We start from the raw sequence: 8,058 nt of genomic DNA, 5'->3' as shown, positions 1-8,058 counted from the left end.
CTCCTCAGGAATCTGTACACCTTTTCCGTTTCTCCTTTGCCTTTGTTTTCAGGAAAATTATATTCAGCCTATGGAAACACGGATCTACTCTGGACCATATCTGAAGTGCAGATTTTTTCCTCTGAAAAGTATGCATATATGTGTATTTGGAAGTCTTCAGAAGTGTATCTTTAATAATCATTACTGGGTGCATATTGATTAGCTAAACTCTTTGATGCTCAGTTCTTCTAACAGGACTTTTATGGTTTGTCCAAAAAGCCTGACTGTGCTTCTTCTAAAATTAGTGTGAGTATTTGTCACTGAATTCACGAGGACAGTAGTGGGAGACAATAGGAGCCTGTTGCCAACAGTAGAAGTTCCTTCTTCCAGAAGCTAGGGAGGCTCTCATTTGCAATTGGACAGTTCTTTCAAAATATGCACTGAAAAGGCAGGAATGGGCAATTCAAAGTTACTTGTGGATTTGATAAGAAACCATTGTTTTCTCTGGGAGGAACTCCCTCTCTAATGTATTTTCTGTTGAGCTAGATTGACAAATCTAACAATTACGTTGCTTCTCCTATTCTTGCAGCTCCCATTTCATCCTGATTCTCAGCCCTTTAGGCATTCATGTGAAATACAAGACCCTGTAATTCCAGGTCATCTTCATCTGGGAAGACCTCAACTATCATTTTTTTCTCCCAAGACTGAGCTACAAGTACTCAAGCTGAGAGAATATTCTAGACCTCTCTGTTGGCAACATTGATCTGTATTTTAAGGATCTATTCAAATACTTTTATTATAGCTGAGGGCCAAGTGTCTGCCATACCTCCCAGGTAGTTGTCCTGGCCAGCAGGCTTGAGAGTAATTTTTCTTTGGGGCTTAGAATTAAAGTATTATTCAAATTTAAAAAAAAAAAACAAAAAAAAAACAAAAACAAAAAACAAACAAACAAACAAAAAAAAACAAAAACAAAAACAAAAAAAAAAAAAACAAAAAAAAAAAAAACAAAAAAAAACAAACAAAAAAAAAAAACCAAAAAAACCCATGGAAACACAAAAGTTTCAGGAGTGACTGAGACAACTTCAGTTTAAGAAAACCCCATAGCCTGGAAGTTGGTACATGCTCATGAGAGGTACACCTGACAGGAACCACCCTGCTTCGTATCTCTGCTCCAGACCAAAGACCAGGTAGGCTCCTGGGTCTCCTGCTTTCCCACTGGACTGCAAATGCTGTGACTTCAAATTTCTGCTGATGAAAGAGCACATTAAACCTTGCTCTGCCATGCTGACAGCAGAGCTGGACAGCAAGTTCAAGGTAAAAAGGGGAATAGTCACAGCACTTTTCTGAATCTAGTCCTGCTGTGACCGTAAGGCTCAGACTATTCAGATGTTTTACGTAATTTTGTCAATTCAAACTATTTTATGTACTTAAAATCATCAAAATTATTTCAGTAAGTAAGTAAAGGAGGGGACTGATTAAATGCTGTTTCACTGTATTTTTGAAGTCAACCATTAGACAAATTGGTGCTCCTGTGTCACTTGCTTCATGCGTGCAGAACACTCCCAGAAACTAAAAGACAGGACTTGTTATTTTATTCTAACCAAAAAACATTGCAGGAGGACACATGCTATGTGAAGCACTCTCTCTTTGCAAAGAACAATAAAAGCAGCACAGTTGCACAGAATACATTTGTGTCTGTGGCTGGTATGGCATTTGTATAGTGGCTATTTAGTGACCCACTTCATGTAGGTAGAATTCTTTTCAAATGTTGCCTAAATATAACAATATTTGACACGATATGTGAGAAACGTCTGTTTTTTCAGCCAGACTCAGCAGCTGTGTGTGTGTGTGTGGCATAATTCCTCTGAGTTTCATTTTGCATCGGATGGAGGATTTGAGGTGTGTCCTTAAATTGCAAAGATACTCTGGTTTGATCCACCCATTAGATGAGAATGGCAAAACTCCCACCAACTTCAAACCCAACCTTTGTTATGATTATCAAACGTAGACTAGTTAGCAGCTCTGGAAATGGGTGTATTGGGCATGGCTGACTCTGGCAGTAAGAAAGAAGATCTTAAAAGACATTCTGCAGTAAAAATCAAAATCAGTAGAAATACCAGACCAGACACAACTGTTGCTAAGTGACTATTTCTGATCTTTCTGCATTCCTATTGTTTTTTTCACAGTGTTTTGGGAAAGCCCAAGATAAGGATAATTCTTTTTTTCCACTGGGACTCTAATCTATTTATAGGTTACAAGGCCAGAAGAGAGTATTATGACCATCTTGCATGACCTCTCGGGTAACAGAGGCCGTAAGACTTCCCTTATTTAATTTGTGTTTGAAGTAGAGTTTCTCTTTAGAAACAATAAGAGGTTGCATCTTCTGGGAAATCCTACTGCAGCCCTTGGCAGATTATTCCGGTGACTGTTACCTGTTGGAAATATGTTTTTGGTGTACATAATCAGAGTTTGTTTGGCTTTGACTTCTGAGCAGTGGAGCTTATATTTAATAAGTGCTTTATTAAGCCTTAGTTCCTGTCATGCCTGGTGTCCTGGAATGTAACTGTTTCTTAAACATAAATAATTTGGATTCTTTTTGCCCACCACATTGTCCTTTTTTCTGCTCTTCCAAAGGCTTTTACCTAATAACCACCTTAAGTTGTGAACACCAGCAGGGGCCCAGGGAAAGCTATAGTAAAAGTCCTAACTGCAGAGGTAATTTGTTCCTCCAGTTTTTATACTCACACCCATCACACACAGACAGCATGTCCACGCTATCAAAGATGTGCTTGAACCTATGTTCGTGCTTGTTCACTCCCCATCCACACACCTCAGATGCAAATATGACTTAGACTTTTTCTGGACTTTCCTTCCTGTGGGCATCTTAAGAGGGAATGTGGGGTTTGAGGGTGGTCTTCTGAAAACTGCACTAGACTAAGTGCACTGCAGGCAGGCTTCCCAGTGGGTATCCGAAGCCAGAGTTTTCCTAAGCACAGTAGAAAAACTATGAGCCTGAGCCTTAGTGGGTTTATTAGCCAACGGTGTAGATGGAAGGTTTCATTCAGCTTCATCTGATTAAACCTGCCCTGCAGCTTCCCTGGCAGCTTACAGATGTTTTCCTGCAGGTTTGCTTCCTCAGGGCTTGTCGTTCATGCTATGGTTGTGTGTGATTATTTCTCACAGTGACAGTTGAAATTTCATTTGATCATCTCTTTATTTTGATACCCATGCTAACTACTCTCTCTGCAAGTGGTTTTGTGTTTCCTCATAGGAATCTGGTCGAGGTCATATTTCTTGTGCTTTGGCAATAATACTTTCAGGTAGGCTAGTGGCAAAAGACTTGTCAAAGTAAGGTGGCATTGTTCTCTGCTCCAAACTTGTGGGCAGCAGGATGAACTAACTGGTGTGACAGTGGGAGCTCAAGATTAGATAACAACTCAGCATGATCTCCAGATCTGTGTAAAGTAATGAGTCCCCAGGAGGGAGCTGCACATCCTGTAAAGCATGTTCTGCAATCTTTGTTCCAAGATGTGTAATTTTATGGGAGCTGTATTAAAATAAGTATTATTTGCTAAAGCTCAGCTTACTCAGAGATTGCTTAGTGGTAGTGACTTTTCTTCAGAACCTACCACTCTCCCAGTTTGTGTGTTACCTGAAAAATTGAGCAGTTAGATGTTAGATCCTCTTTTAGGTCTCGATGAAGTTTTAAATTGCTAAAGACTAATCCACACTTAAATCTTTTGGTAAATACATCCTGCATGAAAATTGCACATTAAAAGGACATTTTGAGACCAATTAGTGAACACTTAATCTTTTTAAAGCATACTGTGCTAATTCTACAGAAGCATCCTTGGTGGAAATGTCAGGGGTTACCAAATCAAATGTTCTGTGGAAATGTAAAGTATTATTACATTATAACATTGCTCCCTTTACTCACCAAACTTGTAACTTCATCTAAAATGCATTTTCCACCAACTTTTGTCAAGTGGCATTGGTGATGGTGCTCTCCCTTTTGATTATCAGCTTTTGCATCCCTGTGTCTGGAATCAGGGTAAAGTTGACAGCTCTGTATCAGCCAGGGCTGCTCTCTTTTTACAAACCAATCAAATCAATAAAACCCCACAGATGATAATTCATTCAGTGGTCTCAAAGCTCCACAGCATCTCCAGAACCAGTGATTGGGCAAATAACATATACAAACTGTTGGATGCAAGTTTATCCAGAGATGCAGACTTTTAAGTTCTTTAACTGGAGCTGCTCTTGTTTTACATTCTCAGGCTTGCATTGGTACAGGAATTATTTTCTTACCAACCTGAAACATGGCTTTATCATCTGTTTTTCACCCCCAAACCAGAACAGAACAATTTATTGTGTTTCTTTTGCATTCCAATTAAAAGGTTTTTCACATAACAGTAGATCAGTTGAATAGCAACCATTCTTTTGTTTTAAATATATATAAAAATTACACAAATACCTTATCACTCAACATTACTGACTGCAGATCTCATCTTCTTTTAAGTTCTGTACCAGCTTTATGCTTCTAATTTTGAACAATCTGACAATTTTACCTTTTTTTTCCTACTTTTTTTTTTTAATTTAAATGCCTTTGGTCATTAAATTATTAATATTCTTGTCAGTTTTCCAATCAAGACTGTAGTCAGGCAGTGCAACATTTCTCTCTCTCTTTTTTTTTTTTTTTTAAAAATAGCTCGAGAAATTTTCCTGAACAATGCAGAGGTATCATTTATGAAAGGACATGGTTCAGTTTCTTCCTTTTTTCCAGCCTCCAGTTTCCAGCTTTTTTAAGCTTCCCCTAAACCACCAAATATTTATATTACTGTTTTGGCCCTTACCTTGATCATCCACAACAGATGACTATCTTGTATCCCAGCCAGCACTGCTTTGGGGGTTTCACAAGTAATTCTCCTTTGCCAGTGCAGATGAAGGCGAATAGAAATTTCTTTGGCTCACATGCTTCTCCTTCTGAGTCAGGATATTATTACTGCTCCCGTTGGGAAGCTTGAGGTCAATTTCATATCAGCAAGAGGAGGGTTTTAGCATATTTTGCACAGATAGAAATCACATATAGTGTCACTTCTCTTCCCCCCTACGCAGAGCAGAGAGGGAATTCGGTAGCCAGCCATTCTGCTTTCACACCCGGTGGTCTGTAGACAATATGTGCTACTACGTGATCTTATTTTTATGCCAACAGAAGAAAAAGACATTTTCTTCCCAACCCAACTGTGCTGGCAGTGGGGAAACCAACAGAGCACCTTATGCCCACTGAAAACCACCAACACAGCCAATCTGGTGACAGTGCCCCTCATATAAGTACCCATAACTTGTTTTGGGTAAAATCAAGCAGATCTGTTTCAGCTTGTGGCTGGAGTCAGCGTGGCTGTCCTGGCCTGGCTGAGCAGGGGGCAGCTGCCCACAGCCCCTGACAGCGCCCATCACTGCATGTGCAAGTGCTTTCTGCACAGCTGCCAGCAGCTGGATGACACGTAATCTCATTTTCACAGGCCATGATGCTTTTTCCTGCCTGACCTTCCTGCCATGACTGTCTTTAATGTTTCATCCACATGGGCCACCTCAGCACAGCGGCTACCTGGAATCTGCATGCAGGTGGGATCCATCTGCATGCTCCCTGCTTGTTTATCGCACTGGTGGCTGGTGCTACGGATCAGAGTTAAAGGTCACTCTCTCTTTGTATTCTTCAGTGTCTAAATTAATTTTGTTCTCAACATTATGGTTGTGGACTAAATGAGTATTCATCTGCTCCCTTGTTCTCCTGTCCCTTCTTTATTAGTTTCTCCCTCTCCAGGGAAACCAATCAACTCTAATGGCAAGGAAACCCAGCATTTTATCCACTGCCACTCAGATGCCTCAGAGACCAGCTCCGTTGAAACATTTTAATGAAAAATATGTTCCTGATGAAATTTGGACGGCATGTTAACAAAGACAGATCTTAGTCCTTAGCATCAGAGCAGGTGTGTTATGTGCAAACATAATCCAGTGTGCTTCAAATGGTTTAATAAAGTAGCCTGTGTATTTATCCTGAGCTCATTGTTCTGTTATCTAGGGTCTTTACAATTTTTACCATGTAAACATAGGGGCAACTTGTGATTTTGAATCACTGTTTTTTTGGACTCAGTTCCCTTTTGGAAGGTGAGATGGGTCTGAAAGAAGGCACAGAGGAAGAGCACAGTGACCTGAGCTGCCATCTTGGCTTCGTTTCTGGCTTTACAGTTTGAGCATAATCTCAAGCAAATCAGTTTACTCTGGCAAAAAAAACAAGACAAAGCCTTTTTCATCAGGATTGGGAAACAAAAAGATCAAAGATCATTCATAACTCATAAAATACTCTAAGGCCATTGGATCAAAGACACTATAGTAAGTGCAAAATACTGTAATACAAGTAAAACATCTTGCCACATGTTCCAGACTCTTTCCTGCTGCGTGGATTTCTTTACTTTCTCCTCTGCATTACAACAGAGGAAAAAGACTTTTTTCTTAGTGATTAAAACTTCAAAAGATTGTGTTTATTGGGGAAAAAAGCCTGGCAATACACTGACCAATGTAAAATTTTTCAGATGTTAAATATAGGCAGCAAGTGAGATTGGAGTTTCAGTCCTGGGACTTTAGCAGACATTTCAGAGCAGGTAGCCATTCACCTCACTCTCCTCTGAACTTCTCCATCATCTGGAATCTACTTATAGTATTATTGTCTTTATTACCACCTGTGATTTATTTCCTGTTTCATTCAAACCAAACCAGTACCACGTTTCATCCGCTTGGAGCTCCTGGCACAACTATGCACCTCTGTACCTTAGCACCTCTACAGTGGCACTCCCTGGGGCCGAATTCTTGCTGCCAGAGTCACACAGACCAGGACTGGGCACAGAAGGCTCCTAACCATCCAAAGGAAGGGTTGAGCAATCTCACCGCATGACATATAACAGATTGTGTAGCTGCAAGTGTCTGGTGGCAAAACGCAGTGTCCTTCACTTATCAGACTGGATACACACGTGTGTGTATCCCTTGCCCTCCAAAACATCAAACATAATCTTACAGACATCAAAAGGCAGCTGAATTAACAAAAAACTGTACACACCTCTATTAAAAAAAAACCAGGAGAATACTAGGAATTTGAATTACTAAAATTAAAATGTTTAAAAACAGCCTGGAATAAATTAATAGTTCACTTTTTGCTGTTCAAAATACAGTCCGAGTTCCTCAGTGTTTATCTTGCCCTCTTGAAGGTTTTTGTCAGGACTCCAGATGGCAGTGTGCCTGTGAATCATTAACCACCGCAGACCCCAGCTAGCATACGGAAAAGGGTTTTAGCGCAGGTTGATCAGAGCCGAGTGACAGCCGCGGGTGGCTAATCAGCTGTTTGGTCTCAGCATTCACTTGGGGCAGGGATTCCAGGGTCATGTGGAAATTGTATTTTCTTGGTCATATAGATGATACAAGTTAACTAGGAGGGACATTTTAATCTCTTTATAGTTTTGGACACCAAAACTTACTTACATTTACTTACTCTTGGGCCTTTATGTCATGCCCACACTTACTGCAAATGAATTAGGAAAAGCAGGAAGATTCATTACATGTAACATTGCCTGATTTAAATGCTCCTTGAAACCCTTTCGTAGCTTGGTGGGTATGTGGGTATCCATTGGTCTGTATTTAAATCACAGACTCCATGTCAGTGAAATATCTGAGTCTGTTGCATAAAAGCAGATGGAAAGGGGTTTTTTTTAAGAAAGATCTGCAAGAGGATAGTTTTATCATGTAACAACAGTTCCTGAACATTATTCATAAACACTGGACATGACAAATACCCATATATATGTGATGTTTGGCACATTAAGGAGCTGGTGCTGCTCTTTGCCATTTAATGTTCTGTCTTCGCCACTGAAAGCTCACTCGCTGACCCTGGACATCGGCCTCCCGCCTGCCCACTGCGCTCTTCATGTCAACTGTGTGCAAGCTTGTGCCTGGGCAGGTGCCGAGTGGCAGGAGAGCGATTTTCACAGAACATCCTGAGTTGGATCCCACAAGGATCGCTGAAGCCCA

Source organism: Chiroxiphia lanceolata, chromosome 2 (assembly GCF_009829145.1).
Source record: "Chiroxiphia lanceolata isolate bChiLan1 chromosome 2, bChiLan1.pri, whole genome shotgun sequence".
Lineage (NCBI taxonomy): Eukaryota > Metazoa > Chordata > Aves > Passeriformes > Pipridae > Chiroxiphia > Chiroxiphia lanceolata.
The sequence above is the reverse complement of the archived record's forward strand: the minus strand, read 5'-3'. Positions refer to the sequence as shown.